Source organism: Diabrotica undecimpunctata, chromosome 6 (assembly GCF_040954645.1).
Source record: "Diabrotica undecimpunctata isolate CICGRU chromosome 6, icDiaUnde3, whole genome shotgun sequence".
NCBI lineage: Eukaryota > Metazoa > Arthropoda > Insecta > Coleoptera > Chrysomelidae > Diabrotica > Diabrotica undecimpunctata.
In genome coordinates, this window is record NC_092808.1 from 102,699,685 (window position 1) to 102,713,047 (window position 13,363).

A 13,363-nucleotide genomic window follows, 5' to 3' on the forward strand; every position below is an offset into this window, starting at 1 on the left:
TATAACCGCCAGGTTAAACCGTAAGCAAAAAAAAAAAACCGGTATAACCGAAAACCGGTGTTTTGTCAAAAACCGCCATCCCTAGTCCTTGTGATACTCATTTGTCCTGTTCCTTCATTGCGAAGTTTCACTGATTCTTTTATTCTGTAACCTTCCAATCTTGTCTCTCTTTGTATTTTCAAATGCAAGGAGGCATGCCTAGTAGAGCCTCCATAACTGCTGTTGGAGTGCTGCAGCTTAAGAGGACCTAATCTTTCAATTTCCGTCTGCGTGTGAAAGCGTCTAGAGTGGATTTGTGGGGACTTATACAGGGTGAGTCATGAGGAACTTTACATACTTCTACCATATCATCATCTATCAGGGAGCATATCATGTGGCCACTAAAAAATGTCAACTCCTCTTCTTTATTAATTAACAGGGTGATTTGTGTAATTGACCATTTATTTCATTTTACTGTAGTGTTTATACGGCTCATTTGATTTTTTTTAATTTTTGCATGATACAGTACACTACTATTAAGCATTCGACTGGTATTAGCTAAACTAAAAAATTCCAGGACTGGCTTTGGAAAAATTAATTTAGGGATTCGTATTAAATATTACACCCTGTATATATATTTTTTTTAAATGCAATAAGTGATTTTCAAACTACATAAATAGCCAATGAAAACGACATATGCGACAATGTTGTCGCACTTTTATTAAATTTTTAGTGAACGATCAAATCTTACCAAAAATACAACAACCATAATGAAGTATCAAATTATAAGGTAATTAATTTAAACAAATGTTATAAATTTCAAACATTTTAATTCAAATGATAAACTGAGTCGCTGCACAACAAAAAACAGCAACTACTAACAATAACGAAGAACAATTTAAAAAAAAATTAAAAATATGTACATAGTTATGATAAACCCATAAATTAGAACTGGAAAAGATACAATAATGGTAACAAAATAAAAATAATTCAAAATAGATTTTCGAAATGGAACCCTGCAGCCTGTACACATTTTTGTTGCCGAATTGTTAATTGACGTATTGAATTACGGATACTCTGGGGATCGTTTCTAATAGTATTACAACAATGTACAATTCTATCAATTAATTGTTGTCGGTTATTAGGGAATTGAAATCAGGGGATCTTGAAGGCTACGAAATAGGACCTGCACGTCCTATCCACCTGTTGCCATAAACATTATTGAGATGTTGTCTCACTGCCAGTAAAAAGTGTGGGGGTGCCCCATCATGCTGAAAATACATCCCTCGGATAGCAACGTTCGCGTTGGCAAGCAAATTCGGTAAAATATTTTGTAGAAAGTTCAAATAGACCTGCCCTGTTAAAGGACCATCAAAAAAGTGAGGACCTACTAATTGGTTATTTATGACACCAATCCACACGTTAACCGAAAACCTTAACTGAGAACGACGTTCTCGAATATCATGGGGATTTTCTTCTGCCCACACATGTGAATTTCGTGAATTATTTATTCCGTCTCTGGTAAATTGGGCTTCATCTGTAAATAGTGTCCTGTATAGCGTTGGTCGATTATTGTTAATCCATCTACAAAATTCCAACCTATCGATCTCATCTCCAGCATGTAGTCGCTGAACCATTTGAATGTGATATGGGTATAGATTATTTTTTTGTAAGACTCTACTTACTTTTGATTGAGTAACATTGAGTTCTCGACTTACTTGTCTAGTGCTTATTGTAGGGTTCATAGTAACGGCGTCCATAATGTCATCTTCCTGCGCTTCATCTACATGTCGCTCTGTTGTTCCACTAGGAAAAGTGCCATTTTCTCGCAAATAATTAAAAACTGACCCAAATGTTGGATGACTGAGAGTTCGACGATTAGGAAATCTCCTGCGATATTCTCTACTAGCAGCCCTACCATTCCCATTACAGAATCCATAAACAAATATTATGTCTGCATATTCTGTGGTCGAAAACTGATGTGGCATTTTGAACGAAAGTAACAAAAGCTCTACCAAAACTAACACAATGTACTTAACGTAGATATGACAGAAGAAATATGTATTCTTGTACACATAAATAACAATTGATAATGACAATAATGACAATGGGTATAAAATATCAAGAAACGTCAAACGGTCAACGCCAACCTTCATTTTAAACTTTTTTAGATTTATTTTTATTTAGTACAGTTGATGCAATGTATTATTATTTGACATAAAATTTTAATCATTTACAATCAACAAAAACTAACACATACAAGAGGTTTGACTTTTTAATCAATTTAATTTATTATTTATCGAAAATAATGCCCCAATACGATCTATGAGTAAAAAATTTAAAATTGAAAAACAATTGATTCTATCGTAGAGATAATACAAAGTGACAGTAAAGATGTTAATTTTCTACGTATTAGATTATGTTGTAGGAACACATTTTAATTAAAATGTTTGAAATTTATAACATTTGTTTAAATTAATACCTTATAATTTGATACTTCATTATGGTTGTTCTATTTTTGGTAAGATTTGATCGTTCACTAAAAATTTAATAAAAGTGCGACAACATTGTCGCATATGTCGTTTTCATTGGCTATTTATCTAGTTTGAAAATCACTTATTGCATTTTAAAAAAAATTATACAGGGTGTAATATTTAATACGAATCTCTAAATTAATTTTTCCAAAGCCAGTCCTGGAATTTTTTAGTTTAGCTAATACCAGTCGAATGCTTGATAGTAGTGTACTGTATCATGCAAAAATTAAAAAAATCAAATGAGCCGTATAAACACTACAGTAAAATGAAATAAATGGTCAATTACACAAATCACCCTGTTAATTAATAAAGAAGAGGAGTTGACATTTTTTAGTGGCCACATGATATGCTCCCTGAGGGACTCTACATATGGTAGAAGTATGTAAAGTTCCTCATGACTTACCCTGTATTTATTTAACTCCATTGTCCCACTAGTTCTAAGGCCTCGTTAATACGATCCCTCACTACCGTATTGTACTTTCCTTCTACCAAATCATTAGCATATCCCATTTTGTTATAACCATTTGCCTTTAAAGTCCCTATTAGTTCTATCGGGCTACATCACACAACGTTTTCGGAATAATTATTTCATCGTCAGTGCTATCTGGATTTACATGTTTGAAGCCACTAAATATGTGGGTAAAAATCCCTTAAATATAGTTAGATTAACTTTTAATTACATTTTTAATATTAAACAACCATGTTTCTTGGTTAAAAAATATTCGTAAATGGACTGAGATATCAAATGCAGGACAATTATTCCATGTGGCAGAAATCGAGAAGCCTTCGCAATGGTGATCGCCAACGTCGGATAACTGATATGGCGCGTGAAGAAGAAGAAAGTAGGTAATTTGAATCCTCTTAATGGCCCTTGTTTGGATTTAGTTTCATTTATTTTTAGTTCTTTCTTCACACAAACACTGAGGTTCTATGACAATATAACTTTCTAGATACTCACTGCCACACTGTAATATCTATTTTCTGTAATATCTACGGGAAGATCAAAATCATCACTCATCTAACTATACTTAGTGATGGGCTTTTTTCCTTATTTTCTATAGTTGGCAGTTAATCCCGTATTTGATTAATCTTACGGGATATGGCTTTCAGTTTTTTGCATGCGTTGTTATTTTTGATCTTGTTTTTATTGGTGGAAATGTGGATGGTGGTGTAATATTATATAGATCAGAATTTACTCTTCTAAGTGTTTGTGGCTGATGGTCTTCACAACTTTCAATCTCAGAAACAGTCGGTATCTGACAGATGTTCAAAAACAACTTTTACATCAGATCGGAGGCTACTTTTGTATTATGTAATATAATATATGTAATTTTATAACGATAAATAAATGTAAAACTTATTTTAAATTGATTTATTTCAAAATAAATAAAAGTTTTTTATACTTGTCTTGTTTTGTAGTATTCTTTGTAGTATCATTTGATATTTATGTAGTTTATAAAGTTAAAATGTTAGACCTGTTCTATGGGCATTCGTTTATTATTATTATTTCGGAATGTATAACTTCTTTTCCTTTGAAATCCCCAACTTTCGTTTTGTGTAACTATTGTGGTCATCCACAAATAGTATTGTGTTTATATGTGTAATTGTTAGTATGTGTCAAGTTCACTCCAGAGTTAATATCTTTCTTCCATTATCTTTGGCATCGTCGATATATATATATATATATATATATATATATATATATATATATATATATATAGTTTTCATAGGCATATATGTTGTATGCTTCAAATATAAAGAGAGAAAGCTTTTAAAAAGTATATTTTGATTATACTAATATATGAATTTTGCAATTTTTCATTTATATGAAACAATAACGAGTAAATATTAATTTCAAACATGTGTTGCAATCTGGCAACTGCTGATTTGACGATTGACAAGTCTATACCCTAATCTATCAAAGGGCAATAGGGATGTTCACAAATTTTTAAATATAGTTAAATTCAATTAAATTCAATAGATTATAAACTATATAAAAATATAGTAAACATGAAATTGTTTAAAAATATACATTTTTTAAGATAAATCAATTCTTAATTTAAATTTTGATAGAGGCTAGAAAAACGGCTCCTCGCAGCGAGGCTACGGTGCGTGACGTCAGCAGTCGTATCGACAACTTGTTGTGTATACGTATTTACGAAGTGTAACCAGTTCTTTAAGTATTTATACAGTGATAATGAAGCCAAATATGTGGGGTTTGCTACAAAGAGAGGGAAAACCTAGAAAAGGCAGTTATTATGCAAGTTAGAAAAAAAAAGAAATGCAAATATCTGTACCTCGGAAGGAATCAACACTATGTTGTCATTTTTAAAACTTTACAAGAGAGCAGTTTTAAACTTTTTTTCACCAAAAAGTATTATTGCTGCAGCTATTTATTGAGATATCGAAACAATATTTTACTAGAACATTCTGTTTATTGTTATTTACATAATACATTTGTTATAATTAAAAACAAATTTGTTCCTGTGTTTTTTAACCCTTTTAACGGACATGGTGTTGTATACATCTAATAAAGTTATTGTACTGTAAGAGTTAGTATGGGGTATTCAATAACAACTACAATCCTATTTGACTTTTACTGACAAAAATTATTTAACCATACAATTTTCCTTTACAAATACAAATATGTATGTAAAAATGGCATTTTAGGTACAAACCACTCGGTCATCCTCAAGTAAGTCTCCTTCTGGATAGTCACTATTAGTATTACTAGTAGGTATGCTTTAAGTTTTGATAAAAATCATGGCAAAATGTAGGAACATTTGACAGTAACGCCATAGATCGTTATACTTTTGTTGTGATATCAGTATTGGACTTTGTGATACCAGTTGCAAATCTTTTGGCAATGTAAGGTGTCGCCTTCGAAACCTAACAAGGTCAATCTCCTGGTTTTCGTCATGAAAATTACTTTTTAAAAACAGAGTTCCAATGCTGTTTTGTTTAACTTGCAGTTAAACACACTTGCAGTTTGACAGAAGAACTTGTTGTTTGTTAATGTCTCTTTTCTATTAATCAAAGGCGGATTTTAAGATGTTTTGACATCATACAAAGACCTTAAATTTTTAAAATCTTCTAGTTCCATAGTATGTACGGTATATTTCATTGAGGTTTGTCTGACTAATTGCTGCCAGTCCCAGGGCGTGTAAATAGAAATGTTAAGTTTTTTATCTTTCGCTCTATCAGCGCATGGACAGTGTCCGCCTCCATGTGGGTATTACTCTTTAGTAGAAACTTCTGGATGATAATTTTTACTTTTTTAAACAAGTATTAATGCTAACATTTTTATTCTGGCCGTAACATTTGTAAGACCTTAGTATGATTTCTTCTATGTTACTGTCAGGAATGATGGTATCTGCCCATTTTAGTAATGCAGATCTTATTTCATTTCCACTACAAATAGTTTATCAGAACTTTTATCTATATCAGACTGATCTTCGTTATCAAAACTCAAGGCATCTCTAATAATATGCTCTTCATTTAAAACATCATTGCTTGGTGTATTATTTGATTCTGAAATTAAACAAGGCGTATAATATTGGTTGTAAAAGATTTAATAATATTGCTAGTCTAAGGTTGGTATCAAATCACTACATTACCCTTTTGAGGTTATGTTTTTTTTAATAATTTAAAAATAATGAGCAAAAAGGTAGCTTACCTGTAAATGCAGTAGAAGAATTCGCAGAACTTTTTAGTAGGTACTTCAAGAATCTTTCTCCTACGAGAATTATGGATCATTGTTCTTATTATTAGTAACAAACCACTGTAAACACACCATAAATGGCAAAAGTATTATTATTAGATCACTAACAGTCTACCTATATGAGATAATGACAAAACATTAAGTCCACATGGTGTTTTATCCCTCTAAGTAGAAATTGACTTGGTGTTTTTTTAAAGGTCACTTTCTTTATCAGCAAATGGTTTAGGACCTAGTGCTCTATTCCTTTAAATAAAGTTAAAAAAGTTAATTATTAGTCTGTAAAAGTGTCAAAATTGAAAAAATGGACATAGTGTTGTATCCCTCCGAGGTACAAATATGAAAACCTGTGGTTTGACAATTTCAGTGATTAAACAATCAGTGATTAAATACTTAAAGAACTGGTCACACTTCGTAAATACGTATACAAAACAAGTTGTCGATACGACTGCTGACGTCACACACCGTAGCCTCGCTGCGAGGAGCCGTTTTTCTAGCCTCCATCAGAATTGAAATTAAGAATTGATTTATCTTAAGAAATATATATTTTTAAACAATTTTGTGTTTGCTATGTTTTTATATATGTTATAACCTATTGAATTTAACAATATTTAAAAATTAGTGAACATCTCTATTGCCAAAAAAAAATTTCGGTTGAGTTTACCGAAAGTGCAAGCTGATTATAGCCGCAAATGTCAAACATGGAACAAAAAATTTCGGTATAGCACTGTTGGCATGTTTTTATAATGTAGATCCTGTATGCTTCAAATACAAAAAGATAAAGCTTTAGAAAAGTACATTTTATTTATATTATGTTATGAATTCTGCAATTTTTGATTTATATAAAACAACAATGAGTAAATATTTGTTTCTTTGTAGATTAATTGCAGTATTAATTGCAATACTTATCTTATTACTCGATTGTACGTGGTACCAAAAAATGGACGAAAAGGTCTGTCATGTTTTTCATCAATTGCGCGCTATTTTATGCTTTCAGGGTTAACAAATCCACAATCAAAAAATAAGTATAAGATATTTTTACATGATGTCGCAAAAGAATGGATTATTGAAATTACTCCTGAAAACAGAGATGGTCCTGTACCAGGTACATCTGCTACGCCCAATAGAAATGATCCTCCGGAGAGATTATCAAAAAATGTAAAAAAACACAGATTAGTAAAAATTACTACAGGGGGCACAAAACTAAAGCCTCAGAGACAGTGTCGTGTATGTGCCGCCAATAAGAAGAAAAGCTTAACCTGTTATATGTGCGTATTTTGCAAAGTTTCACTACATCCTGAAGATTGTTTTTTTAGGTACCATACTCAGGAAAAATATTAGAATCTAGCCTTAACTACAGGTAACTTTATAAAGCAGTAAAATATTGTTGTTTATGTAAAATTTTATGAAAACATTTTTAAAATGTAGATTTTATTGTGTTTCTTTTTTATTTTGTTCATAACTTTTTTTAAATATTATTCTGTGTATATAACTTAAAATATTTTTGAAATGTTGATTTCATTATGTTTTGTTTTAAATTTTGATCATATTTTTTTTATTCTTATATTTTTTTAAATATTGTTCTGTATGTATACCTTTAAATATTTTTGAAATGTAGCTTCCATTATGTTTTGTTTTAAATTTTGATCATATTTGTTTTATTCTTATATATTTTTTGAATATTGTATGTATAACTTTAACTAAATAGTTTTGATATGTATATTTCATTATGTTTTTATTTTTATTTTTTTTATTCTTATTATATTTTTGAAATATTTTTTTGTATGTATCGCAATATTATTGAAATGTAGATTTCATTATGTTTTTTTTTATAAAATTTTGTTCATAAAGAATTCAACTAATGAGTAATATTTTTATAAACCAAATACATTCCACCTACAATTATCCTACAAAGTTGGTAACCCTAATCCGATTATTGGTAATATGAATGTAGAAACTTACTGTATGAATTTTTTCATTCTCATGTTTTTTTTTTTATTTAAAACTAATTAGTAATATTTTTATAAAACAAGTGATAAAATCACCCAGAACTCCACGAACTTCTGAATATAGGTACTTACACAGATTTTAGCAATCCACCTACAACTAACCTACAAAGCTGGTAACCCTAATCCTATTATAGGCAATACGGATGTAGAAACTTATTCTAGGCATTTTTTTATTCTTATATTTTTTCAAAAACTTTTTAGTTTTTGAGTTACAACTCTCAAACTTTTATGTATCCGGGCGTATACCTACATTGTATATTTGCCCCCTACGCAACATTGTTGACCATGCTAGATCGCCCGCTCATAATGTGTTAATTATTAGAAATTTTTTAACAATTACCTTTTGATAGATTAGAGGATAGATTTGGCAATCGTCAAATCAGCAGTTGCCAGATTACAACAGATGTTTACAATTAATCTCGAAAGAGACCAATATTTACTCGTTATTGCTTCATATAAATTAAAAATTGCAGAATTCATAAAATAGTATAATCAAAATGTACTTTTTAAAAGCTTTATCTCTTTATATTTGAAGCATACAACATATGCATTATAAAAACATGCCAAACCGAAATATTTTTGACATTTGCGGCTATATTCAGCTTGTACTTTCGGTAAACTCAACCAAAATTTCTAATACTTAACTGCAATTAATCTCAAAAGAAACAAATATTTACTCATTCCTTTTTTATATAAATCAAAAATTGCAGAATTCATAACATAATATAAACAAAATGTACTTTTCTAAAGCTTTATCTTTTTATATTTGAAGCATACAGCATCTACATTATAAAAACATGCCAACACCACTGAACAACAACACTGCTAAACCGAAATTTTTTGTTCCATGTTTGATATTTGCGGCTATAATCAGCTTGTACTTTCGGTAAACTCAACCGCTTTTTCTATCTTAATATATTCGTGATATTCTTCCCTTTCATTTAACGTATCACATACCAATCGGATCAAACACAACATATTCTCTACCGCCTCTCCTTTCTAATGATGTATCATACGTCACGATCCGATGAACGATTCTATTTCCACCACAAAACGCTCAAAAAATTATTTAATTCTAAATAATTCTGTTTTAACTTGATTTAATTTTATTTAATTCTATTTAACTGTATTTGATCTTATTTAGTTGTTATTTTATTTGATTTTGGTAAAGCGTTGACGTTTCTTTAACCGTCATTTTATTTTTATAGTAAGTGTATGTTTATTTTACCCAGTGACATATAATAAATATATATTATGGCTATAGTACACGTTGGGCCAACTACTTGGCCAATGAGTTGGGTCAATAAGTTGGGCCAAGTAAGAACAGCGATTACACGTTGGTGGAGTTGATCAGTTTGCATTAACCTTTCAGTGAGTAGAGTAAACTCTGATTATGGATCTGGATGTGGAGACTGTAGCAGCCATAGCAATTAATTTGTATTGCGCTTTTAATTTGTATAGAAAAGTGTACCAAACAAAGGTAATTAAAAAACAATGGCGCAAAAGACGGTGCTGGATGCTGAGTATTCATCGAAATAGGACAAGGTAATTATAAGAATATATCCAGTTTGCATACAGTATGGTGCAAAGTTGTAGCGCCATTCTAGCTCGTAAATAGACTTTTTACACCGCAAAAATGTTAATATTAAAACCACAACGTTAAAACTTATAAACAGTAGTACACGAGAAAACAAATATTTTAAACTCAACGATCAGCTGTCAATAACCAAACATGACCAACAGCAGTTTGGCAGATCGCGCAAGCCTCAAAAATCGTTTGATTTGTGGACGAAAAACCGACAACATTCTGTTTGTAGACCAACGCTGGCCGCCAATCGCAAATTTATGCCAAGTGGTTCTGTACACGTTGGCCCAACGTCATTGATCTAACCTTACAATTACCCATATTTTTAGCAATTTTCAAAAAAATTAATTAATTCAGATTTCTTTAAATTATTTGGTATTGAATTCTACCTTAAAAATATTATTAAAATTAATTAATAATTATATTATGTAATTAATACACATCGAGTTAGAATCTATGGAGAGGGCATCACGTGACTAAAAACGATCTCACTTCGGCCATATTGTTTTGACACTTTTGACAGATCGTATATGTTTGTTTACGTTTGTCGTTTTTCGAATATTTTTAGTTTTATAATACTTTTATAGAAACTGTAATAATATATTGTGATAGTGCATAATAATGGTTTCTTGTTCTCAACGTAGTTGCAGTGGCAGAAGCAATGTTAATAAAAAATCTTCGGGAATAACGTTCTACAGGTTATAGTATATTTGAAGAATAAGCTGGAGTAAATTCTCAGAATACTAATCTTCGCACCTCGAAATACATAGGCGTGCACATCTTCTAACTAAAACGTAATCTTAAAAGAAAAGTTTGCCTTAAATTTATTTGGATATTTAGAACAAAGTAATCCAATCCAATACTGGTTTAAAATAAAAAGATATACATAAAAAGAATAAAAATTCTATTATTTGTGAAACATACAGTTAATATAAAATAATAAAATACAATAAATTATACTGAAACGTAAAATACATACAGAAAAACTGTAAATTTTTATATATTCCTATTAATAAATAATAATATTCTTAATACTAATAATATTGGAAATAAGAATGAAAATTATATTAGCAATAAAAAATAAATAAAAAATAAACAATGAAGTTGTCGGCAATTAGTTCAAATGTAAAATAAACTTCTGAGCTACAGTTTAAAGTTAAGCTTCCTCATATTCTGTTTCAGACGAAGTGTTATCCGATCCGGGATGAATTATTATAGGTTCTATACTGCTATCTATTATATGATCAAGCTTCCACATATTTTTCTCAATATCCATAACGTGATTAATACATTTTTGCCAATGTTCAGTCGTTACTTCGGATATTGATTTATGAAAAAGAATAGTAACATCTGACAATTTAAAAGTTGTATTATTTCGAGCAACATTACTTTTAACTTCGGCCCATACTAATTCAATCGGATTTAGCTCGCAATGATACGGTGGAAGGCGAAGTATTTCAATTCCTCGTTTTTTGGCTATTTCCTCAATGACATATTTTTTATAATTTTGTTTATTAATTTTAGCAAGCTCTAATAATTCTGCTTTTGTCATTGTATCGTCAAAGATTAAATTCTTAGAAGTTAACCACATTGCAATTTCATCTTTCCTCCATTGAGTAGTTGGTAAACGTTCAACTAATCTAGAGTGGTAACTTGCATTGTCCATCACAATAACTGAATTTTTAGGTATGAATTCAATCATCTGTTCGAAATATTCTTCAAACACGTCTCCGTTCATCTCTTCGTGATAATCACAGGTCTTTTTTGATTCAAACAAAAGTAAACCCTCCTTAAGAAATCCATTCATACTACCTATATGGGTAACAATTAATCGTCGACCTTTACCTGTTGGTTCCTTGAAACCAGGTGAATATCCTTCCAGAAATGCTTGTCGACATGTTTTTATAGTTTTGTCTTTCCAAACTCTCCCTACAGTATGACCTTCAATAACCCACGTTTCATCTAAATAATAAATGTTCTTATTTTCTGTCCTCATTTTTTTTATTTTTCTGAGGTAGTCTCGTCTCCAACACACAATTTCTTCGGAATCGATAAGCATTGACTGTCTGCCCACTTTTTCATACTTAAAGTTTAACTCATGCAAAACTTTCCAAAGTTGGTCTCTACTTATTGTGGGTAAATCGGGATCGTCGGTAATGGCTTGTAAAACTTTATCTAAAGTTGGTATTTGTTTGTTAAAAAAAAATGAGTGGACCATTCTACGAATTGCATTTTTGAAGAATTCATCCACATTCACTTTCGACAATTTTGGTCTTCCTGGTCTCGGTTTGGGTGGCGTTATACCAGCTGATTTTTCCTCTTTTAAAATGTTATATACAGTTGATTTTGAATATCCCATTACTTTAGACGAAATTTCAACTATACTATCAACAGTATTGGAAGGATTGTGTTGCTTAAAATAATTGTAGACGTTAAGGATAACACTCTTTTCGTTAAGTGATAAATGATTCAACTTTAATTTTTTAACTGGTGTATAATCACACGTTAATTCCATATTCTATAAACTCACTATTCACTCTTGCAAAAAACAACTGTGTCAGATCTCTTCACTCGCTTATAATCGACTAAACAAAAATTTTCTGATATTAATGAATGACTATTTAAAGACCATTAACCATTTTATTAATCATTGGTTTTCCAAACAAAATCGAAATTTATACTATTTAAGATAGCGTTCACATTTATCAGAAACCATCTTTCGCTAATCGACTTTTTCTATCTAATCTATCAAAAGACCATTAACTAAATACCTGTGTATTTTAAGAGTTTCTTTATTTCTTGTTATTTAATGGGTCATTATCATAACGACAAAAATAACCATAAATAACGTTACTAAAATAAACAGATTTATATAAATATAATATGCTTTGAAAATGGTTTAAATATCTAACAAACCGAAACAAATAATGTAATACCCTTAAAGTACGTCTGTGACCAGCTGAAAAAACCCTAGCCTACACAGTTCTAACAATAGCAGGTATTTAAATTTTACGATAGTCCATGTGACATGGAAAAATTTCTATCTAAATAGTCAAACCCAACGTAAAATAAGCTAAAATATTGACGTTGTACGAAAAGCACACGTACTAAAATATGCTTAACAATTTAGTTTTTTTTTCTGAGAATTTACTCCAGCTTATTCTTCAAATATACTATAGTATACAAATATGTAAACAAAGTAATGGCCAGTACTTCAGAGAATAAATTAATAGTATTTGACTGTATTAATTCATCTTTATGTATAATATATCGTGTTTTTAGTGTTTACCGCGGGATAAATAAATCATAGTTTATTAAAAATGTATTGCACTTTGTAGATTACGATTAAATCTTCTGAATAACTAGTCATATTTTTATAGTAGTTTTAATATTATTGAGTACGGCCATGATTGCACCGCCATATTGGTATCACCGTTAGCCACGCCTACCTATGCCGTTTTTAATACACACGTTAATATAATTCATAGCTTCTCCATAGATTCTAACTCGATGTTAATACAGTATTATTAATTAAACG

At 30.4% G+C, this 13,363-nt stretch overlaps 1 protein-coding gene across 2 annotated transcripts in view; it reads left to right on the forward strand.

The window, feature by feature from the left end:
* The window catches only part of LOC140443663 (uncharacterized), a 97,449-nt gene that overhangs the window by 18,799 nt on the left and 65,287 nt on the right, over window positions 1–13,363 (forward strand). The gene's annotated exons all lie outside the window — the stretch shown is intronic.